Source organism: Vombatus ursinus, unplaced genomic scaffold, assembly GCF_900497805.2.
Source record: "Vombatus ursinus unplaced genomic scaffold, bare-nosed wombat genome assembly UNPS02014816.1, whole genome shotgun sequence".
Taxonomy (NCBI): Eukaryota; Metazoa; Chordata; class Mammalia; order Diprotodontia; family Vombatidae; genus Vombatus; species Vombatus ursinus.
The window spans coordinates 26710855-26736607 of NW_020954594.1; the positions used below are offsets into that span (position 1 = coordinate 26710855).

A 25753-nucleotide genomic window follows, 5' to 3' on the forward strand; every position below is an offset into this window, starting at 1 on the left:
ATTGCCTACTAGGGATGAATGATCATCTGGGCCTTGGGTTTGGCTGGTGCTATTTAATTCAAGAAACACTTCTATTTTTAGATGAACTTTAAGGTACATCAAGCAGCCCTCAGTTAGGAATACATTAATTTTAAGTTTAAAGTTTTTGAGTTCAGTTATTTTGGTTCTTCTAAAAGGAGAACAAAAATTAAGGCAATCATTTTTCTCTCTATTACCACAGGAAAAAAAATAGGAAACTGCATGTTTTACTCCTTTTTCAATAAATCCAGAAGAGCTGAACTGAGTTCCTTAAGTCATGGAATTGAAAAGCTTTATGCTTCAGAATTTAAGCATTGCTGTGAAAATCTCCAGTTTAGGAAAGTGATTGAAAGAGCCATGGAGTTAACATGCAGAAAAGAATTTCTTAATGCTTGACAATGTGGATGCTGGTTTTTATATAAGCATGTTCTCCCTCCAATTAAATTTGTTCCTGGGGTACTATGAATCCAGACAATCTCCCTGTGACCTGTTTTGGAATACCCTACCCAGGGTGGGGAACCTGTGGCCTCAAGGTCACATTTGGTCTTCTAGGTCCTTGGGTGAATGAAGTCCAAGTTTTATTTATCCCCTTTTATTAAAGGGATTTGTTCTGTGAAGTTTGGATTCAGTCAAAGAGTTGCTCCCGAGGACCTAGAGGGCTTTGAGGCCTCAGGTTCCCCACCCCTGCTATACTATCAACCGACAGTGATTCAAAAGAATAGCTATAGGCTGCTAGGTGGTACAGTGGATACAGCCTTGGCCCTGGCGTCAGGAGGACCTGAGTTCAAAATCCGTCCTCACACACTTAATAGCAGTGTAACCCTGGACAAGTCATTTAATCCTACTTGCCTTAGTTTCCTCATCTATAAAATGAGCTGGAGAAAGTAATGGCAAACCACCCCAGTATCTGCCAAGAAAACCCCAAATGGGGTCATGGAGAGTCAGACATGACTGAAATATCTTAACAACAACAACAACAAAAGAATAGCCAGGTAGTAGCTCCTTCACCCAGTGCTTAAAAAGGAAAAACAAAAACAAAAAAACTGTGAAGATCGTATCATACTAATAAAATCAACCTAAAAGAGGTCTCTTCTCTTCTGCCCTCCTGACACATATGCCCATATCATCATCAAATAAAAACAGACAAGCTTACCCCTTTCCTTACTCCCACCTTCACTATGCAGCCTTCGTATTGCCTTCTGAGATTTCATTTCCTTTTAAGGCTACTCTTCATGTTCATTTTAATCCCCTTTTATCTAGATATTGTTCATAGCATAGCAGACTGAGATCTGACCTTGAAGCTAGGAAGAACTCAGTTCAAGTCCCACCTCTGACACATATAGTCTGTGTAACCCTAAGCAAGTCACTTAAACTCTCAGTGCCCTCAGCAACTGTAAGTTACAAATAGTTGCCTCTTGTCTATAACAATATAAATTACAAAGAAAGTGATGACATGCATCATTAGAGATAATTTCCTTACCTTGTAGTTCACTATGTCGCAGACCCAGTCCCTATCCCTATACAAAAAAGTTTATGTGTTAAGAATTAGGGTGGGGGGGCGCTTTGGGAGGCTTGGGTATATAGTGGCACAGAATATGATTTCCAACAGGCCTTGGATTTTCCTAAGGGACTAAGGATGGCATTGACCCCAGGACCCCACATACTACAGTAGAATATGTAAGCATAAAGAAAAAATGGTGGAGTGAGTGAGTTTGTGTATGTGAGTGCACATGTTTGATGGAATAAGGATTTGGATGGCCTTTCAGTGTTTTAAATAGCTTCTCTTCTTCAAATTTAACAAAAGTCAAATGAAAAATGTACTATAAAAATAAACACTTGGATGCTATTTTTATTCTGCTCCTGGAGAATCTGTTTTGGACATGAGTCTTCACATGAAAAATGAACGAATCTCTAATCTTCCTTTCTCTTTCTCCCACACACTCTTACTTAGATCCAAACACAGAAATCATAGCATTTCCAAAACAAGAAGCTGTGGTAAGGCCAGCCAACCTTCCAGCCATGGAGAATCTACTTTTTACTTCCTCTAATTGCAAAGATTGCCAGGAATCCAACCACTAGCAGTGCAGGAAACAAAATGTATGACAAAAGAGGTGGGGGTGGGTGGAGATAGTAGAGAAAATATTGCTGATTTGACAGATCCATCCCTGCAGTTCAGAGACATTTCTGGAAGGAAAGGAAGGGCACATGGCCTATAAGTATATGTAATCCCAGTGGAAATTTCTGTAAGCCAAGGGTAAAGATCTGTGTTCATGGCTGGCATCCTAAAGTTGAACGGATCGCACTTGAAGAGTGACTGCTCAATCAGAAACTACCATTTGGGAATACCTGGTGTATGGCATTGCTGCAAGTGTTGTATTTTCTGATTTGGTGGCAGTTTCATTTTAATAAAAAGCAGTAACAGGGACAGATAAAATTGATTCCATGCTATTCTCTCTTTGATCCAATGATACAATATCTCATACTATTATTTTGCAGAAGATAGAGAGCTAGGGATTAGATGTAATACAAACAACTGGATTCAACCCTCTTTGGATGGCCAGACTCACAACATAGTTATTAATGTTTCAAGGTCAAGCTGGCAGGATGTTTCCAATAAAGTACACTAGGATCTATGTTAGGCCTATGTTTGAGATTTTTATCAATGACTTAGATGTAGGTATAGATGACATGCTTAATTAAATTTACAGATGACACAAACATAAGAAGGAGAGCTAACACAGCGGATGACAGACTCAGAATCTAAAAGGCTGATCTTGACAGGCCTAGGCTAGCATCAGGCTGAATCTAACAAGATGAGGTTCAATAGGGATAGATGTAAAAAGTTTTACCCTGGGGTACAAAAAAAAATGAGCTTTGCAAATAAGCATGGGTAAAGAGTAGTATATCTGAAAAAGTTCTGGGGGTTTTAGTGAACTACAACCTCAATATGAGTCAGTAGTATGATAAGGGAGTCAAAAAAGGTAATGTGATCTTGGGCTACATTATGAGGGGCAGAGCTTTTACGAATAGAGAAGTGAGTGACCTACTGTGTTTCACCCTTTCCCATTTCATTTCAAGTATTGTGTTTAGTTGTGGGTGTCATGGATTAAGAAGTGAATTGATATGCTGGAGCATATCCAGAAGAGGACCACCAGAATGGTAAATGTTCTTGATTCTATTTCATATTATGATCATATTATAATACCAGTTGAAACAACTGGGAAATTTTAACCTGGAAAAGAGAAGACTAAGGAAGGACATAATAACTGTCTTCAAATATTTGAAGACCATTACGTGGAAGGAAGATTAGACTTGTTCTGTTTAAATCTGGACAAAAAAAAACTGTAAGGAGGCAAGTTGAGGTTTCATGTTGGAAAAGTCTCCTAACAATTAGAGTTGTCCAAAGGAGGAATGGCTGTCTAGAGAGATAGGAGACTCCCCCTCATTGGAGGTCTTCAGACAGAGACTAGACAACTACTTGCTATTTCAGTGACCATTCCTTTGATGGAAGGTCCCTTTCAGCTCTCAGTCACAGAATGACAGTGACTCTGTGATTCTTTATCTTAGGTTTACAGCACACAGAGAATGGCACAAAATTCTCAAAACAGCAAACTTCCCCCAAATGTATTTAAATTTATTTTCTATTTTTAAAAGGGTTCATATACTTTTCTGCAGAATTTTTTTTCAAAATGTGCAATATAAAATCCTTTGGGTAGATATGTATACTTGTGGAAAGAGTACTTACAAAGAAATCATTCAACTAGGAATTATTAATTTGCTACATGTGACTGGTACTGTTCTAGGCTCCAAAAGTACAAATACAAAAATAAAGTAATACTGATCTAAAACAACTTACAGTTTAATTGGGGAAACAACATATCTCTGTGTGTGTGTGTGTGCATATTACATACAAAAAAATTTAGGGTTTAAGGGAAAGAATTCAGAGAAGGTGGTAGGTTCTACTCTGGGAAGAGTAGCAGAGCTTTCATGTAGAGAGTGGCATTTGGGAGTTTTGGAGAAAATAAGGGATTCTCAGAAACAGATGCAATATGGGTGCATTTCAGGCATGAAGTCAGGCAATGCAAAGCACAAAGGTTGGAGTTGGGAGATGAAGTGACATGTGTGAGAAATAGCAGGAATTCTAGTCTTAGTGGACCACTTAGTGCAGGATGGGAAGTAATTTATAATAAATTTGGAAAGGCAGGATAAAGCCTGACTATGAATGAGTTAAAAAACAGAGAAGTTTATATTTAATCCTGCAGTCCTAGAAGAGAGACCATTGGAGTTTATTGAAAAGGGGAGTGACATAATCCAAACTTTATTTTAGAAAGCTCTCTTAAGTAGATATCCTGAGGTTGGATTAGAGTGGAAAGAGACTTGAGTCAGACAGGAATACCTAGTAGGAGGCCATAACCACAATACAGGAGTGGTGTGATGAGGGCCTAAATTAGTGTGGTGACTCTATAAGTATGGAGAAGGGGATAAATGAAAGATATGTTGTGAAAATAAAAATGAGATTTTGGAATTGATTTAATACAAAGCATGAGTAAGAATGAGTAATCAAGCATCATACCCTGGTTGTAAACCTGAGTGACTGGAAGAATGGTGGTGACCTAGGGAAAAATGGAAGAATTTTAAGAAATCAGTGGGTTTGGGGGAATAGATAATGAGTTCTGTTTTAGACTTGTTAAGTTGAAGATGACTAAAGAACATCCAGTCTGAAAGAGCTGAGAATTAGAAATACAAGACTTTTGCTTAGGTGTGAAACTACTGCTAAATATATAGGTCAAGGAGTCATCTGCACAAGAGTGAGAATCAAAGCTATGGAAACAGAGAAGTTCACCAAGTGAGAGCATAGAGAGTAAGAGAAGAGGCCTCAGAGCTTTGGGTTCATCCATAGTTAAGAGATTCAACAGAAAAACATTTACAGGTTATTGTAATGCTGATAAAGTTGACTACTGCTAAGGATGCCACACAGCAGAGAAAACAAAGGATTCTCTTATTCATACAAGTGTCTGCTGGAATGGCTGCAAAGATCTGAGACCATTAGGTTTATTTTATGGATAAGGAAGACCACTGAAGTCTGCTTGTGTAGACTTGGAAATATCTACTGCTCAGACCTTGTTCTTCCCCTTCTCTAAAACCACACTGACTGAGTAGTTTGCATTTATGCTCAATGATATCTCACATAAGGGAAATAACTTCCTTAAACTCATGGTGGAAGAGAAAATCAATCAAAGAGAGAAAGTTTAAATCACCCTAGTTGGTAACTATGTGATATCTAGTCAAACAAATTTTATTATAGCATAGGATTCCTTTGTAGGAAATTCTAAATGCACTCTACTCACAGAGCACCTCCTCCTGACTTTAACTTGTCATACTCATCTTTCAAAGTTCAGCTCAAGTCTAACTTCTTTTTTAAGGATGGAAACAAATCTCTACTGAACAACCATTATATACCAGGCACTGTACTAAGTGATTTACCAATATTATCTTATTTGATCCTCACAACAACCTTGAGACATAGGTGCTATTAATACCCCCTATGGCATAGATGAGGAAACTGAGGCATCCAAAAGGATGACATAGCTTCTAAGTGTATGAATCCAGCTTACACTCAGATTTTCCTGATACCAAGTACAGCTTTCTATACATTGTGCCACTTAGCTCCCTCTTTTAAATCACAATCATTTCTGGATAAATACACATCTCCTTTCCTTGAAGTCTTTCTTTCCAGTACACACTGATTTCTGTTCTCCAACCCCGATGGTATTTATTCCCTTTATGGAAGACTTAGCCTTTATCATTTACTGTTTTGTCTTAGTTTCGTTTTTTTGAGAGGGAGAGAGAAGAAGACATGTCATTTCATCAGTGTAGGAAGTTGCTAGTGAGGAATTTCTTGTACAAATGCAGATCAGTCTCTTCTCTTCAAGTCATCCTCAGAGAGTTCCATGGAAAACTTAAAGTTAGAATAGCTTGCTCACTGTCCTGAAGCCAGTATGGTAGAGGACAGACTTGAATTTGGGTCTTGCTGACTCTAAGACCAGTTCTTTATCACTACTGCAATTTCTCTGCTTCACAAGTGTGTATGCATATACATATACACATATGTGCATATATATATACATGTAAATGTACAAATAAACATAATTACACATATTTTTAAATTCTCACATATAATGATGTTTCTTTAAGCTTTGAGAATGTACCTTTTAAATTTTGAGTAGCTCTTATAATGTCTAAGTCAAGACTAGACAAAGAGTATGTAAATTTACTTGTTGATTCCTTTAGTGTCTAGAAATTCCATCTCTTATACTCAAAGTCACATGCTCTGTTATGCATCTTATGGGTGAAGCCCAAATTTAATTGCACAATCAGACTTAAGTGAAATCTTTGAAGAAACTTTTTAAAAATATGGAGGATGGTCCCCTACTCCCATCCTGCTCCATTTAGAGATATAGAGATACTTCTATTTATTATTCAGTATTATATTTTAATTTGATTGTCTCCATCCACTCCTACTCTAGTATTCAAGTCATTAAATTGACATGGTCATTAAATTGTGGTCATTAAAAGTTATGCTAGTAGTACACCAACTCTGGAATGTCTTCTTAAGTTGGAAAGACTTCAAGGACAGGCCCAGCAACAGATGTGTATTCAAGGACTTTGCCCAGCTAATTGCAGAAGATTCATGTAAGTGTCAGAAGTGATCTCATTTCCTTGGTTTTTTGTTTTGTTTTGTTTTACTGGACAGGGTTATGAGAATGTTAGATCAGAGGAATTCCACTGATACCATTTATCTTGATTTTAGCAAAGCATTTGACAAAGTCTTTTATGATATCCTCATGGACAAGTTGTGTTGCTAAGTGGTAAACAACTGTAGACTTAGGTAGATTTGGGTCTATTGGAATGAATGGATCCAAAGAATAGTTATTAATAGGTCACTATCACCTTAGAGGAAGGTATCAAGTGAAGTCTCCCAGGGATTTGTTCTTTGTCCTATACTGATTATCAATGACTTGGATACAAACATCAAGTTTGTCAAATTTGCAGTTGATAAAGAACTGGAATGGAGAGCTAATAAATTAGATTATAAAGTAAGGTTTGGGGGAGAAATGTCTTAATAGACTGGAAGAGGTGTGGGGAACACATGTGGCCCTCTAGGTCTTCAAGTGGAGCCCTTTGACTGAATCTAAAATTCACAGAACAAATCCCCTTAATAAAAGGATTTGTTCTATGAAACTTGGACTTAGTCAAAAGTTTGAACCCAAGGACTGGAATGCTACATGTGGCCTCAAAGTCAGAGGTTCCCTACCCTGGGGTTAGAATATTGAGATGACTTAAAAAAGATGAAATTTAATTGGGATAGCTATGAAATTGAATATTTGGGTTGAAAAAAGCTTCATAAAAACAAAATGGAAGAGGATTAGCTAATAGTTAATCTGAAAAGAGATTTGGACATTTGTGTAGACTGAAAATTCAATCCAAGTTAATTGTGTTATAGAAGTAAAAAAACTCATGCAATCAGGTTACATCAAAGATTATATAGTAGTTTTTAGAACCAGGATGTAAAAGTACTGTTGGATTCTGACCTAGTCAGACAACATCTAGAAAATTGTACTCAGTTTTGAGTGCCATATTAAAAAAAAAAAGGAAATTGATAAGCAAGGCCTCACATGTAGTGTACAGTTAATTGAAGAAACTTAAAATGTTGAGTTTAGAAAGGAGGAGACTTAATAATTTCTTCATATATTTGAAATGAGGTCATGTTGGGGGAAGCCTTATTTTTCTCAGTCCCAGAGGGAAGAACCAGGAGCATTGGATAGAAGATGTAGAAAGGAAGGTTTCATCTTCATTTAAAGAAATTTTTTTCTAATAGAATGAGTAGTTCCAAAGTAGGATGGGTGAAATCAGTGGTTTTGTGTCATCAGTCAATTTGTTAAGCAGGACATCTGAATGTGTATACAAATTTTTGATGAAATATATTACCCTTTCTTGAATGTCTTCAAGTAAAGAAAGGATGATGACCTAATAGGGATATTGTAAGGAGATCCTTAGTGTGTAGAATACAGAAGGTGAAGGGATCAAGGGTTCATGTAGAGGGGTTGGTTGTGGCAAGAAAGGCCTCATTTTCATTCAGAAATTGAGTAAAGGAGGATATGGTGATGGGTGAAGAATGTCTGAATGATGTGAGGTAAGGAGGAGAGAAGAGGAAACTGTCAGTGACTAGTCTCATTCTTTCTCAGAGAACTATGAAGTGAAGTCCTTAACAGAGTGGGAGTAATAGTCTGAGGGAGTCTAAGTTCTGCCTTTTGGAGCACACTTCTAGACTTATTCACTTAGCTCCTTAGGGACACAGAATTAAAACAATGACTTCTGATCCCTTTTCAAATGGAGGGATAATAGACATTCTACTTAAGCTTCTAAAATTGCAAGGTCAAGGCTAATATTGTTTGCTTTCCTTTAGATAAGCTAAAAATGACCAAAGGACCTAAACAATATTACTAAAATGCTAGGGGCTACATCACCTCTTGATGTAAAATATAGTTGAATTTTGGTCATATAGTGGGAAAAACAAAAACACTGGAGTATGGCACAGAAAACTTAGTCTAATTCTGTTGTGTCACTAATAAGCTGAGTGACTTCAGTCTCTATACCTCCCTGGGCTATCTATTATATGAAAGGGGTGGACTGGTTAATATTCAAAATCCCTGGCCGATCTTTTTTACTTTATAACTTCTATAAATAGTCTTGATGGTTATATTGCTAGGTGAATGAGATGATGTGAGAGACAGACAGAGAGAGAGACAGACAGACAGATGGGAGAGACACAGATACAGGCAGACAGAGGAACATAGAGACAGACATACTACTCTTTTTAGTGAGAGGAAGTAGCCATCCTCTCGAAGTATGGTGGTTTGGCAAGTTGATATGACAAACCAGTAATATTTTGGTATACAGTTGCCTTGAGGACTACGACTGCCCTTTGTCTCTTGGACAAGAACCATTCAATGGTAATTAAATGGCTTGCTTGCAGGCACAGAGCATCAATGCAAGGCTGCAGTTTATAACCACTTGCAAACAGTTGTCCAGGAAAGCATTCTATTGAATAATGTTTAATTTTCCACAGACGCTATGAGCACAGCATGGTGGAGAAATCCAATTGCACAATATAAAACCCATGTAGCACTTGGGCAATACTCCTTCAGGGTAATTGCATTGTCTAGTGATGACTTCAGGGTTCTCTGGAGACCAGTGATTCTCAGTGGTTAATTGAAAGCTAACCATGTTTATTTACATGTCTTTATTAAGTATTTGGTGCTACCTAATTGTCACAGTCCCCAGCTTTGGAAATGAAAACATGAACAGGATTGATTATGAGAGACACCACTGATATAGGTTTGGCTTAGAATTAAAAGATTTACTGTCGAAATAGAACAATGTCTTTTAGCAGTTGGGCCAGATTCATATAATAGCCTATTGCCTTCGTAGTTTAGGAATTCCAATCTGAGAATAGTACCAGGGTAAAGGAAGGGTGAATGGTGTGATCTGTGTTGTAATGTAATGTAATGTAAATGTAAAGTAATGTAAATGTAATGTAAAAAAATAAAATAAAAATTCCATCTCTTTCTTCTAGAATGCCCAAAATTTCTGCCCTTTTATTATAGATACTGTAACTCTCAGATGAGTCTGTTAAAATATACTGAGAAAGGTAACATGCTACCCTATTAGCACCCATTAACACTTAAGAGGGATTACTTTTATAGACTGGCTTATCTTACAGAGCATGGCACTAAGGGAAAGAAATAAATACATTTTTATGAAGAGGTTAAAAAAAAAACTACAGCCTTCAATAACTATCCTTTTCCTACCACATCAAATTCAAACTTTGCTTAACATGTAAGACCATTGCAATATACATCCAACATTACTCTCCACTTCTCCCCACCATGAACCTTCTAATCTATTTAGACTGACTGGCCTTTGTTCATGAGGTTCTACTGGAATGCCACTCCTTTCTTCCCTCTAGATATTCAAATCATATGCATTGAGTAGCTAGGTGGCCATAGTTGATAGAGTGCTTCATCTGGAATCAGGAAGACTCATCTTCCTGAGTTCAAATCTGGTATCAGACACTTACTATCTGTGTGACCCTGGGCAAGTCACTTAACCGTGTTTGCCTCCGTTTCTTCATCTGTAAAATGAGCTGGAGAAGGAAATGGCAAACCACTCTGGTATCTCTGTTAAACAAATCCCAAATGGGGTCATGAAGAATTGGACACGATTGAAACAAGCAAACAACAACAAACTCTGACTTCTCTCTGACATCTTCCTTTACTCCTCTGGTTCTCAGTGATTTCCTTTTCTGAACTCTTATAGTGCATAACACTATACAATGTAGCACATTTCTGTAGATTCTCTTACATTTGGTACTTTGGCAGATCAATGATTTCATTAGTGTATCCCCTTCCAAAAATGGACCTTGCAAATTCTTCATGCTGCTTTATGCAATAAAAGTTGTGCCCATGTTTTCCATAAATTTTCCATAAAATGAAGGCCTTCCTGTTCTCAATAAAATGAAGGTCTTCTTTTTGGCATCTTCCTAGCCATCTCTATGCTATGCAGTGTCCACTTGGACTCCTCTCCACCTCTGAAATGTTAAGCTCTACCCTTGGAAGTTCACTGGACTCTGACAAGCCTGTTCTGAACTTAACTTGCTCAGATCCATGCTTCCACAGCATATGATCAGGGCATTTCTGTGATATTCCCCTAGGTATTTGTTCCTCTCCTCCCCCTCTCAATTTTCTAGCTCCATATTATGTATTGTTTTTCCCCTTTAGAATGTAAGCCCTTTGAGGTCAGGGCCTGTTTTCACTTGCTTGGATTTATTGCCAACACTTAGCAAAACTACTGGCACATAGTAAATCCTTAATAAATGATCTATCTATATGTCTGTATGTCTATCATCTATCTCTTGCTCTTTTTGTAACTTTTGAAAGTGTTACTAATTTCTATCTATTCACCTTCATTTTCATTATATATATGGCCTAACTCCTTTTCTGTTCATCCGTAATCATAATACATATCGTATACTGCTTCATGCATGAAAATTATATTGAATAACATATTGGATCTTGCTTAAGCCTAACGTGCATTTTTTCCATCCTCTTTGAGGCTACTTATAATATTCTCCAGAAACTATAGTGTTACATAATTTACATCATGTAGTAACAAAAAAAGATTATTTGTATTTTTGTATGAGATAGGCTTCTGTAGTGGTATTTAGAGAACAATGGTTTCTCAAATGCAGCCTGGCTTAATGTCTTCCTACTACTCAATTTGAGGCCTAGCTTACTATCCACATAAAACATCCCAGTTAATGGAGTTAAGTGTCTACTACATGCCAGGCACTGTACTAAGTGTGGGGGATACAATAAAAAAAAGGAAAAAGACAGTCCCTCCCCTCAAAGAGATTACAATCTAATGGGGGAAACAACATGAAAATAAACATATACAATGCAAGCTATGTATAGGATAAACAGGAAATAATTAATGGAAGGAAGGCACAGGAATTAAGAAGCCTTGCAGAACGTTTCCTATATAATGTGGGATTTTAGTTGGAAAGTCAAGGAGGTCAGTAGTTGGAGTGAAGGGGAGACAGCATTCTAGCTATGGGATACAGCCAGAGAAAATGCCTGGAGCTGAAAGATGGAATGTCTTGTTCATGGAACAGACAGGAGGCTAGTGTCACAGGATTGAAGAGTAAGTGTCAGGGAGTATAGTGTAAGAAGATTGGAAAGACAGCATGGAGCTAGATTATAAAGAACTTTGAGTAATAAACAAAGTATTTTGTATGTGCATTTGATCCTGGGGTTTACTGAGTAGGAGGGTGACATGACTGGGATCCTCACATTAGGAAAATCATGTTAGTGGCTGAATGGAGGATGGGTTGGAAAAAGGAGAGACTTGAGGCTAACAGACCTACCAGCAAGCTACATCACCTGGTTTCAGATGGTGAGGGCCTGTAGTGGAGTGGTGGCAGTGTCAGAGGAGAGAAGTGGGATGTTGAAGGATAAAATCAAAAGGCCTTGGCAACAGATTGGATATAGAAGATTATAGATAATGAGAAATCAAGGATGACTCCTAGGTTTCAAGCCTGAGAGTCTAAGAGGATGGTGGTGTTGCCCTCTACAGTAAAATGGAAGGTGAGCGTGATGGAAGGCTTGAGAAGAAAGATAACGAGTAAGACTGTAGGCCAACAGAGGCATATATTGATATACATTAATAAGTACAGCTATATCAATGTATTTTCATCTATCATTTACCTATCATCTGTCTATCTATATCTTCCATCATCATACTACCACTTCTTATTAAATGACTTCATACTGAGCTTACCCTTGGTTTCCATGACTCTCAACTTTACAAAAAATAATAAGTGCTTGCTCATAATGTCAGTGCCTAGTTTCTTTTGACCTCCTTGTTGAAGCAATTATTTAGCAATAAAATTCTCATGCAAATAGCGATACTTAAAACCATTGCATTTACTTTTGTCCATTTCCATTTTTTCAGTCAATATTTTGTTTAAGCAGGTTAGCTTGAAGCTGCTATAATGATATCTTATTATATTTAACCTTGCTTCTTATTTCCAATTTACTTTGACCTTTGTTTTAATCAATTAATGGGCTGCATGCACATAGAGTGCTTATTCTGAAATAAAAGCTTTTTCTGTGACCAGTTATTTCCTGTTTTATTATGTTATTTGATTTTTTTTTATGATTTCCCATTTCTTGAAGAAAGTATTCATGATGTCCACAAATATAGGGCTTCTGAGGAATAGCCAGCCTTTTGTAGCATATATTCTTGGATCCTGAACCATATTTTCTAACAAAATTTTCATCATCCTTCTTTGTGCCAACTTTTTGTTAGTGTCCCTAAGTATACTCATGGTATACGTAATTAAATTAAGTATGCCTAATTTAACTTAAAGTATTTTATCAAGTTCATAATACAATTTCTCTACTTCACTTTCTGTGATGCCTTTAAGATTCTCTTAGTATTTTCTTCTGTTTGATTATTCTTATCATCACCATTCCAAGGCAAAATGACCAAGTATGACATGAGATTATATTTTCTGTTGCTCTTGAGCTCAAAATGAAACCAATTCTGCCAATACCTATATTTGCATCCGCATGGAGAACAAACAAAACACCTGTCCACCTTTTTTTTTAATTTTTGTCCATTTCATGAGTTGAAGTGTTTTTCCCCAAATCATTATGTGGTTTCCAACTTTCTGTTGATGAATCTCTACGCATTTAGCAAGTCTGGGTCTCAGGCATCAGAAAGTTTATCACTAGGACTGTGTTGAAATTCCTTTAACAGGACACCCTAGTTTATGTTTTATTTGGATAGTTTTTTGTCTCCATGCCCTTACATGATACCTGAATTAATACTTTAGTAGTAAATGATATGTTAAAATAAAATGTAATTTTACTTAAGTTAATGCACCCTTGAATATTAGAAATACTTCTCTGTGTAAGAATGAAATTACTTTTCCACATTGTTTCAAAAGGCAGAACTAGGATAGCTAGGTAGAACTAACAAAGGATGTTTATCTTTTTGAATGATTTTGATTGATTAGAAATATCCAACAATGAAATGATGACTTGTATGTCTAGAGGTCTAGATGATTCAAAATGACATGAAGATATGATTCTTGATTTGAATAAAGATTGAGGGACAGTTAGGTGGCACAGTGGATAGAGCACCAGCCCTGAATTCAGGAGGACCTGAGTTCAAATCTGGCCTCAGACCAAACACTTGACTCTTACTAGCTGTGTGACCCTGAGAAAGTCACTTAACCCCAATTGCCTCAAAACAAAAAACAAAAAAAAATAATAAAGATTGAACTAGATTGCCTCTGAGTTTCCTGATAATTATATAATTTTATATAGTATATACTGTGACTGTTACAAGTGGAGGCTCAAAGGCCATCTACTAATGATCAGTTTGCAAACTTCTAAATACCATAGAAATGCTAGTAATGATTACCACTACCACTGTCATCACCACTACCACCACCACCACCACCACCACTACCACTACCACCACCAATATTACTACCACCACTATCACTACCATTACCTATACCACCACCACCACCACCACCACCACCACTACCACCACTACCACTACCACCACCACCACCACCACCACCACCACTACCACTACCACTACTACCACTACCACTACCACTACCTTTACCACCACCACCATTACTCCTCCTCCTCCTACTCTTACTCCTCCTCCTCCTTTTCCTCCTTGTACAAAAACTACATATACCACAACAAATTCTTGTGTTAGATAGAACTTTGAACTAGATAACTGCCAAGGTCATTTCCAATTAAAAGTTTCCAACACTTGAAGACCACGTCCTTCTTTAGTGTTTTCTTCTCTAGTCTAAATATGTCTACTTCCTTGAACTATACTTTATTTGACATGGTTTCTAAAATCATCACTATGCTAGGTACCCATGTCTAGACACCTCTTCTATACTTTTATTAAATGTAAGTCTTTATACTGAATACACACGCATGTAACTATATATGTATATGTGTATATATAAATATACACATCCACACACATATGTATGTGATATATGCATATATTATAGGTAATATTATAAAATGTCATATATTAGTTTAAATTATAATAATTATATGTTATACTGTATAGAACACAGAGTTTATGCATTATATAGAATAGATTGTATGTATGTGTGTATATGTGTATATGTTTATAGTAAACCTAGTTGTGATACTATTCTATGACAAGAATAACCATAAGAAAGATCTATTATTCTTATTTTAAATTTCTCTTACACTCCAAATCCAAATTTTTGGTAGCAAGTATTACTAATCTTTAGGCAAAAATACCTGAAATTCCATCATTATATCATCCATATCCAATAACCCTTTTGTGTACACAGTGTATATAAATCATTATTTCAAGAAAGGGCAAGGAGTGTTTTAAATTTAGAAATGTACCCCACCCTTCCCTGCCCCCAGTGAATTCTTTTTTTGCCAGCAGTATACTGTTTCAGATCTGCTGTATCCCTAGTGTCCAGACTTTATTTATAATTAAGAGGTCATAGTGGAATTTATAATTACAAGTGAATTAGATCATTCCTGGTGTTGGTGCAAGCTTATGTTATTCTACTTGAGAAACAATTTAGCCCCAAAAGGAAGAAAGGGATGACTTCTACATTATCACCGAAAATGAGTAAAAGTTAATTTAACTTAACATGCTAAAGTCAAAGGATGTGGCTAGAGCAGGAAGGGTAAACAATAGTGACACAAAAAAAATGACAGTATTTCCAGAAAGGGGAAGAATATTAAGGGGATAAATTTATCTAGAGTAGGTGATTCTTACTAGGGACAGATATCCTTGCTGTCCTGATCAATTGGTTTACTGTTACTCACATGGAGATTTTTGTATTTTCAGCTACATTGTGACTTTATTGAATGATTTTCCATTTTATAGAAAAGGGGGTTTTACCTTTTGAAGATGATTTGTCCTTCATCTTGTGGATCATTTAATTTGGTGAGCCAAGAAAAGCTTTAAAAAAAACTAGTGTCTACAATATTATAAAAACATTTTACATGTTTATTTTTTCTGACTCAGTGGAAAGCCATTATAAGGGCAGAAGATCTATTTCTAGAAAGAATTGAAGTGCAGCTACTATCTTACTCTACATAATTTCAAAGGTAATATTTGAAAATTACTTTAAACTTGTGAAAACAGTAGAAAAATAATTATATATAAAGTTCATATATATCTTTGTCATATGGGTGATCACTTCACCATACAGTTTAGATTATTATTCTTGTCAAATGGCTGTGATAATGGAGTGAATTAATTAGCAAGCCCCATTATCAGAGATCCACGCCCTGCATATTAGCCCTGTGAAGACTTGTGCTGACATTCTCAGAGATTAAAGGAAGAAATTCAATCACACTTTAACAGGGTGATACTCTGAGGAAGAAAGTGACTAGGTGACGAGGGGCTAGAATGATCTTCTTAGAAGTTAGGTTACCATTTATGACAGTGGATTCTAGAAATTTGGGAGTGGATAAAAGGGTGTAAGAGTTTGGCCCAAAAAGCAGGCATCTAGGCTCATTGCCTATAATGTGTCTCTGGTGAAACTGCTCAAGCTGTTCAGATATGTTACAAGGAAGTATGCTAATACAATTCTGAAATGTTTGTATATATATTGATAAACAAACCACAAAAAGTTCAGAGGTTCATGGTGTCTGGAAGCTTTCCTGACTCTCATCTGAACAACCCTAAGTACAAAGCCTGAATAAATTCTTATGCAAACTTTCTCATGGGATTTCAAAGTCTTAGTTCCTTCTGCTGAGATACAAAACTGGAAGCATCACTTCTGTTTCTGTTTAGAAACAGGAAGGGACATTTTGATACTTGAGAAATAATCATCCTGATTGGACTTTTGGTGGGGAGCTGGTCAGTTTCTTAGTTCTTGTTCTTACTCTATATGAACTCTACTCCTTTCTCATAGTTTCCAATGTGTTGTGCTTTGGGAATGGAGGATCATTCCAGGTCATGTCTGTTTTCCACAATGCTATGTAAGAAGCTAAGAATTTTCCCACAGGAGCAGACCCATAGGCCTGACAGAATTATCCATTGATGTGTTGTAGAAGCAATTGAGAGTGCTCTTTGAGGTCAATTTCAAAGGCTAGTGATTTATCCCAAAACACATATTTCCTCTAGTCACCATTTTGGTCCATTGATTTAAAAATCAAGCCATTTTTAGTTTATTTGTAGAGTGTTGTCACCTCTTGGGCAATTCTTAAGTGTTCCACAAGATTCCTATTCACCCTAAGCAATGGCCTCTTCTTTTCTTAGTCCTAAATTCTCTCAGTCTTCAAGGAATGGCCTCCATTGAAGTATTCTGGAATTTACTTATTTTTTTGTAGTTTTTTTTGTGATTTTGAAAATATCAATAATCCCTTCATTTTAGTTTTTCTAGCCCAGTGATTCTTAACCTTTGTTTGTCATTACCTCCTTTGGAAATCTGGTGATGCCTTTGGACTCCACTCCTCAGAATACTCCGAATGCATAAAATAAAATGCATACAATTATAAATGAAGCCAATTATGTTGAAATATAGTTATCATAATATTTAATAATTTTACATGCTCCACATTATTAACCTATGTTTTAGATAAACTATTCAAATATCTCAATTATCCACTCAAATGATATCCTCTCCTGATTCCATTCGTCAATTTGCTTGTCCTTTGTAAATCTTTACCTACTTTATTTCTTTTTTGAGGTGAACACAACTGGAAATGGAAGCACTATGATTTTATTGGATAAGATAAAATTTGCTGTTTTATTTCCATTACTCTAGTATTTTATTAGTCTTTTTGATTGTAGAAATACAATGGGCTTACTTTTTCAAGAAATTATCTATAATTACTCTTATTTCTTTCTCAAAAGGTCTAACAGTTTCAAGTCCATCATATTTTGGTAGAGTTTGAATTACTTTTTACTAAGTATGAATTTTTTTTTCATAATCCACATTAAGAATGATCTACCCCTTTTTTATCTTGAAAGAATTTTCTGAAATTTGTCAATGCCTTGACATTTCACTGGACTTAAAAAAGTTGATATCACTTTATGGTATTGAATTTTAACATAGACAAAATGCTATGAACCTGTCAGCTGTTATTATTCTTATTGTGTTAAGCAGTATTTCAACAATAGTATTAGCATATTTGATTCTGCCTTTAAGTGGAGGTGGTTTGATCATTTTTTCTCTTGAAGAAAATCTAACTCCCAACCCAAACTGACTCTTGAAACTAAAGAGCCTACATATGCGTGCATGTACATATATGTGTGTATACATAACTGAATGTCTCAAATACATTCCTTTATATGTAATATCTTGTGTCTTATATTAAAGGTGTGGGCTGACTTTATTTGTTAGTGTTTTTTTTTTAAAGAATACCCTATAAAGGATAGGCTATAAACTTGATGCACATAAAAATAAAATGTTTAAATTATGGGGAAATGATTTCTTTTTGAATCTATGAATACATGAAATATGGAAAATAGATGGTCAATTCTGGTAGTCTTCACTTGATCTTATGCAGAATAAATCAAGAGACTATAATTCTAGTATTCTCAAATTAGATAGCTTTTAAAAAAATTATTCATCAGGAGTACTGCTTTTTTAATGATCAGAAAATAATTTTGGTTGCAGTTATTGCTTCTTATAAAAAAGGCAATTTCAGTTAAATTTTTTAAGTTAATTAGCAGAATATCCTGCATTCTTTATGTTAAGAATAGAATATTCACTACTTCATTAGCCATATATATTATATACCATCAGAACCTGAATTCATTCTAATTCATTAATAGAATAGTTTGTTGCAAAATGTTATTCAACCTTTTAATTGTTAATAGTTTTTAAATGTATGTATTTCATCTATTACTAGAATTTTAGGAGGTGGTGTGGTCTAGCCTAAGGTTTTCCAAACTTTGTCTGTTGTTTTTCAAGTCCTGTATTTCTAATATCTGATGGAATGTTGGGGTAGAATTTGATGGTCAGGTGGCAGACACATTCTGTGTGATTTCACAGGCTTTAAAAGCAACACTGCTTATACCTGGGAAAGAACCTGAGATTCAGAAGCAGATAACTTTTGCAAAAAGAGCCCCTGAAAGAAAGTTGGATGACAATTTTTAGCTATACAAGTGATTTCTTGTGGTTTTAGTTGACACTGGATCTCTCTCTCTGTGTCTCTGTCTCTGTCTCTTTCTCTCTCTTTCTCTTACCCCTTTCTCAAATTCATTCAATCAATTCAATCAACAGATATTTACTGTCAACTGCTTGTTGAGAAACCCACTAGGGAAGTATAAGACACAGGGATATTGTCTCTGTTCCAATGTATAGTTTATGGTCTAATCAGAGGGATATGACATACTATACAGAAATAACTATAAGAAAAGGTAGAATGGGAAAGCATGGTAAGAGAAGTAAGAGAAAAATAATATGGAGGGATTTTCGCATTGGTAAAATAAACATAATGGTATTGTGTATAACAACAACAACAATAATATTTACAAAATGCTTTACATATGTTAACTCACTTGATTCTCACAACAATGATGTGGTACAGTTAATCATCTCCATTTTACAGATAAGAAAACTAAGGCATAGAGAAGTTGAGTGACTTGCCCAGGGTTACACAGCTAGTAATTACCTGAAATAAAATTTGAACACAGTAATGCGGTTCAGGGGTTCAGGGGGGCTGGGACCCCAAAATCACAACATGCGGGTCTGCCCAAAAGAATTCGACCCAGGCCTTCTTTCAGCCAAAGACAAGGTTTATTAGAACATCCGTCATATTGGGCAGACTCTTAAGGAGTCTGAACATGGGTAAGCAGTGTTTAAATTATAAGAATCTAAGCAGTGGCTAGATTTTAAGAATCTGAGCATCTTAATGGAGATGAGATGGACCTTATATACAGGAAGACTGTGGGAGGGATCTAGGAGTGGCCAAGTAGTTTGGGGTGACTGGAGGAGGGGTCTAAGGAGATCTGGATGGGACTGGCCAGTAAACTGGGGTGAACAGAACTCCTGGGACCTGGACAATGGAGCCTAGCTAGGATTAAGTGTGGGAAATGGCCAGGGGCCATAGGGAGGTAAAACAATGGAGGGGCGATTGGGTGTAGCCACAATGAAAGGCCAGTTGATGGGATTATAGCCTCAGGGGCCGCCAGAGATTTGGCCATGTGGGAAAGTCCAGGGTTTTTCCTTTCTGGGGTCCAGATCCTAACCCCATCAACAGGACTTCCTGACTTCAAGACCTATATTCATTCTCTCCATTGTGCCATTTGACTACCAAAGAGAATATACCTTATTTTCTCCTCTTAGTTTCATCTGTGTTCAAATTAAAATACCATCTCCTTGGGGCATGAGATTGGAGAACAAATTCAAAGAATTTAGTCTGCTAAAAAAAAGAATATTTAGATGCAATGAACTACTTTCATTCATCATTAAGTCAATACTGCTGAGTAAATAGCATAGCTAGGATTGTGTCCCTTCATAATTCATTTTCTAGCCCCATTACAATAGCTTGTGCTGCCTTGCAGGTGCCCAATAAATAGTAATTTTATGAATGAATGAAATGTGATAATAAAATAATAGACTGCTACATCTTCACTGCAGAGATGTAGAAAATACATTGGCATATAACTTTAATTCTTTAGAGCAGAAATCAGTAAAAGATGGGATTATTTGGCATGGTAGCCAAACGGTTTAATTAGTGAAGTACCACAAAGATCTCACAATAAGATAGTCTTTGCTAGAATATAGTCTCTTGAGGTCAGTTTAATGGTGAAAGTATACTATACTAGAAAATAATATGAGTTGAATCTGAAATGTATACTCAAAGCAAGGGGTATCGATCATGTAATAATATTTTACTATGAACTCATTTCCCTATAGCATAAGTATTTAGCCCCCATAATACATGGCATTATGTGCAAAGTATTGTTCTAGTCTCCTGGGGCTTAAGAGTCAAACCTGACAGCTTAGATAAGCCTTGAAGCAAGGGAAGGAGAAATATATCATGAATTGAAATGAGACACAGAACTCTTGAATTATAAGTCTTTAACAGCCCCACTGTTACAAATTTACTCCTTCCAATAGGATTCTCCTAAAGAGGGCTTTAGGAGAATCCTATTGGAAGGAGTAAATTTTGACTTCTTTTGTAAAAGAGTTAGAAATAAATGAATAGTAGCCACCTTTAAGGTACTAAGATGATGTCATTTACACTAAAAAAAACTCTTCAGCAAATAGAAACAGTTGCTTCTTCATATCAATGTCTGTAACACTCCAGACTGGCTTACTAGCCACATTCTTTCACTTTTTGCTTACTTTTCCTGAATTTAATTGTACAAGCCCTACATTTATGCTCTCACCTTTAATTATGTCTTTAATGACCTATAGTTTAGTTTCAACCAGCTTTTCACTATTGGATTCTTACTGCAATGTCACAAAGAGTTTTTTCTTGCTAACTTCGCTTCCTTAGTAACTAAGAGATTTAATGATCCCAGAGATTTAAATTGTCTCTAATCTCAGATTTAAGAGGAAAAAAAAAATGTTCCTTCCCTGTGCTTATTTTTCTACTATCTTGCAGCAGATGAATACCCAGAATGACCCCACCTTTTTCTCTGCTATCATTTACTTAATCTATTGATAGCAATTCTGTATAGATAGCTTCCTTGACTTCCTCTTTTGTGATTACCCCCAAACTGCAAACTACTCTTCTTTCAAACTCCCTTAAAGCATTTAAAGCCTTCTCAACCTCAACCTTGTTGCACATTATATTCTATGCAAACCATACTCCATCTCTAGCCTCCAGTTCTTTGAACTGGCAATCCCTCCTAACCTGTCTCTCATAATTCCTAATTCTCTTCAAGGATGAGTTTAAGCCCCACCTTCAACTGCCCTGATCTGTCCAGATGTTAGTGCCCTCCCCCAAATCATCTTGTATTTGTTCTTTATCTTTTTTTTTTTTTTTGCATACATCTATATACACACACATTTTCATGGCTGGACAGATTGTAAGCTCCTTCAGGTCATGGACTATTTTCACTTTTGTTTTCATATTGTCAGTGTCTCACATAGTTCCTGAAATATATACAGCCCTTGATGAATTCATGTTGATGTTATCTTATCAATAAAAAGACCATTCATGGATAATTTAACTGTGAAACGGTTCTTCCAAACTTGAAAAGCAATAGTGTAAAATGGATAACATAATGTATTTCTTCTCCTTGGTCACTGGTTTGTTATTTTCCTGAATGTTCTTACAATATATTATTTGTTTTAATAGAAATAAATATTAGTGTATGAAGTTTTGGTATATTGATAATGTTAGTAAAACTAATACCAACAGTGTCTCCCAGGATCAGATATGTCTATTTTTTTCCCCTCAAAAAGTTTGCCTTACAGTATTATAAGTGTAAAAAAACACCTTTTACATCTCACTATACAAATTTACTTCACTCTGTCCCCTTTATCCTCAAACATTTCTATAGCCTCTATTGGTGATTTTTTTAAGGCAGCTAGGTGGCACAGTGAATAGAAAGCCAGTCCTGGAGTTAGGAAGACTCATCTTCCTGTGTTCAAATCTGACCTCAAACACTTATTAGCTATGTGACCCTACATAAGTCACTTAACCCTGTTTGCTTCAATTTTATCATCTGTAAAATGAGCTGGAGAAGGAAATGGCAAACCACTCCAGTATCTTTGTCAAGAAAACCCCAAATGGGGTCATGAAGAGTCAAACATGACTGAACAACAACAATTGGTGAATCTCAAGATATAAGCTAAAAATGATATGATTAAAAACCCATGAAGGACTAGTTTCACTAAGTAGATTAAAAGTAATACTAGCTTTCCTTTTATGTAGTGCTTTTTGCCTTCTAAAATAATATCAACTTATATTTGTGTGTGGGGGGGATTGATTTGGACCTGGGATTTCCTCAGAGTAGATCTCCCAGTGTGGAAACTCCCTCTACTGATACAAATTGGCAACTCAGTTTTAGGGTTTTATAGAGCACTGAGAGCTTATGACTTGCTCATGGTCACATAACCAATGAGGTTAGTATCTGATAGAGGCAGGCCTTATATTCAGGTCTTTAATTAGGGTTTTTCTCACTCTAAAGCTAGCTATCTGCTCTGTCATGCTGAATATCAGATGTACATGTACATGAGAAGATATATCTCAAAATGGGTATTATGGGCATCATATACCTTTCTATGATCACATTATATTATGTCAACCACATTTGTCCCTAGGTCTGGTATTATTCTCCTCCTTTTACAGATGGGAATACTGAGTCCCTGAGAGGTTAACGTGAATTGATCATACTCATGTAGCTCATAATAGAACACTGAAAAGCGCTTCTTATCCTGACAGGACCCTCTTTCTACCAGATTGCAGTGTCTATCTACAAGTCATTACTTTATCAAAATACTAAAGTATACGTTTTTAGAAAAGTTTTCAATGAATACTTTCTGTGTAAGGGGGACAAAGTGGAAAAAAAAGTGGTCAAAGAATTTATTTTTAACCAGCTTTCTTTAACTTTCTACAACATTAGTCAAACAAAGAAAAATCTGACAATGAGTAATATAACTGTTCTGTGCTTGGGTATTTTTTGAGAAATGAACAATTAATCTCTGTTTTGCCCTCACCTACCACTGTGATAGAAGTATGCAATTTTACTCACTACTCCTCAATGATATCTTCCTGTTGTCATTAGCCATTGAGTGCATGACATTGTTTTAAGCACTAATGACTTATAAAATAAGGAAAAGAAACAGTTCTGCCTAGATATGTGAGAGCTTAATGTGCCTTGCATATATTCTTCACATATAAAGCAAAGGAGTCATTTGAACACTGTTTTAAAATTCTATTCAGTCTTCATGGTGTAATGCATTTTTGCAGAACTTATATACCTCTAAGAATGAATTGGTTGAATGCCCAAGAATATTTTCCCTTTCAGCTTTCAACAACTGATATTTTATTGAATAAAATATTTCACTAGCATAGATTGCCATCCACAATAATTGAATATTATTTTTACCATCTTTAAAGAAACATACACAAGAGTCCAAGATTCCATTGGTTCTATTCTTCCCAGCTCCAAGATGTACAGTTTTTAAAAGAACCATTATACTTGTTGACTATATTTTTAAATTTTCAGTCAATTCTTTGAATATGAGAAATATTTTGTTATATAAAAGCAAGTTATAATAGTAGTTGATTAGACCATGTTACTTTAAAAATAGAACAATATTTAATCTACAATAAAAACATTTCATGTTTGAGAAGGGGAAATTTGGTTTCAAATGTGCTTTTATTGCTTGCTAATTGAATTTAAAATAAATACATAAACAAGCTAGCATTGTTAGCAGATAAAAAGATATACCCTGAAGGACTCTGACATCAATAATAGTAAGCAGGTATTCTTCCTCTTTTCTCTCCTACAAGCAAATTCCTTGTTCCCTAAAAGAATGCCAACAGTTGGCAAATGGCCAAACACCTTCTCCAATCACATGCCTAATTTTCCTGTTGTGAGCATTATTTCCAAGCCCATATTGGTGCTTACTCGAGGGCAGTAAAACTAAAGTCCTTTCAGCCCCTACCTGCCAAGGATGGGACTTCAAATGATTGCTGAAGTCTACAGGATAGACACACTGATAATCAGATTAAGACAACCATTCCTTTCATTCATTAGCAGAGATCTGTTCAACCAAGACTGAAGGTTTGGGGTAGGGTTGGGAGGATGTATTTATTTTTCCTACCAGAAATAGAGAGAGGAAAACTCTACTTCCCCTCCCAATTCCTGTCTTACTCCTTCAGTTCCTCAGTTCACAGCAGACAATAGAAGCCCATACAGACCCTTTCCCTGAGCTCCTCTCCTCTCTCCCCCACCTCCCTCCTCTTCCTCCTCCTCCTTGCTACTATCTCATACTGGTTTTCTAACTCCGGCTGCAGGCACAGATTTGTCAGAACCATTCAATTGAGACTGATTATGATTGCAGCAGATGGGCTGGATTTGACAGCCCCGATCCTAAGCAGTTTCTTATGGTGGGGCTGGGGACAGGAGGGGAGGGGAAGGGGGTAGGGGGCGGGAATTAATGGGCCGGAGTCACAGAGCAGGATCACACACAGAGCATCCCCAGCCGGGCGCTCTCTTGATCTGCTCTTTAAGCTCCCCTCCCCAAGGAAAGTGGCACCTCAAAGCCGAGTGGCCCTCCCCAAACACATGTTAAACGTCCCACAGCCTGAGGGGGGGGGGGAGGAAAAAAAAGAGCCAGTGAAGCACAACAAAGCGGAAGAGGCGAGAGGGAGCGAGAGAGAGTGAGAGGTTTCCCTGTCTGCGGTGGCGGCGGAGAGAGCGAGGGGGTCTAGGGCCGAGCCAGGCTGGGCAGCTGCTGCCAGGGCTCGCTCAGGCTGCCGCTGCCGCCGCCGCCGCCGCCGCCGCCGCCGCCGCCTCCGCCTCCTCCACCGCCCCTGCAGCTTGCGGCCGTGCGCTCTGGACATGGGAAGTTTGGCAACTCCAGGCTCTCCAGCCAGCGCCTCACCTCCCCAGACTTTATAGGATTACAGTGTCTACCCCCGGCTGGGAAGCTCCCCCACTCCACTCCCGGCTTCAAAATGTTTCAGCACAGGCCAGGTAAGGAGCTAGACCCTTGTCCGTCTACCTTCCTTCATCCTACCTAAGGCTCTCTCCCTTTTCCTCTCTGTCCCCCAACCCTCCATCTTCCTTCCTTCTCTCCCTTCTGGCCTGTGGCCTTCCTCTCCTTTCTACCAGGCCCCCTCCTCGCCGGTCCCCGCGTCCTCTCTTGCCCCCATCCCTTGATCCCTTTCGTTCCCACTTTTCTTTGCAGAGTCCCCTCCCCTCCCTCCTCTTTTTCCTCCCCTCCTCCCTGCCTCTCTCGTCTCTCCTCCTTCCCTCACTGTCTAAGACCGTCCAGATCTTCTCATCTGCACTCCATCTACTGGTGCGAGACTCCTTTCCCTCTTACCACGCAAGGGGGAGAAGTTGAGAGAGGGCCTGAGGTCCCCTGTCTTTGCCTTAGGGATTTGAGGGTCGTGATGGCCGTGTGTGTGTGTGTGTGTGTGTGTGT

General features: G+C 37.1%; 1 protein-coding gene across 4 annotated transcripts in view; it reads left to right on the forward strand.

The window, feature by feature from the left end:
* The window catches only part of NCKAP5 (NCK associated protein 5), an 859247-nt gene that overhangs the window by 299533 nt on the left and 533961 nt on the right, over positions 1-25753 (forward strand). The window contains exon 1 of one of the 4 annotated variants that reach the window (XM_027835636.1): positions 25131-25299. The exons of the other annotated variants lie outside the window; for them this stretch is intronic. The gene's annotated coding sequence lies outside the window, so the exon portion shown is untranslated. Of the gene's footprint in view, positions 1-25130; positions 25300-25753 lie in introns of those variants that run through there. 4 annotated transcript variants of the gene reach the window in all.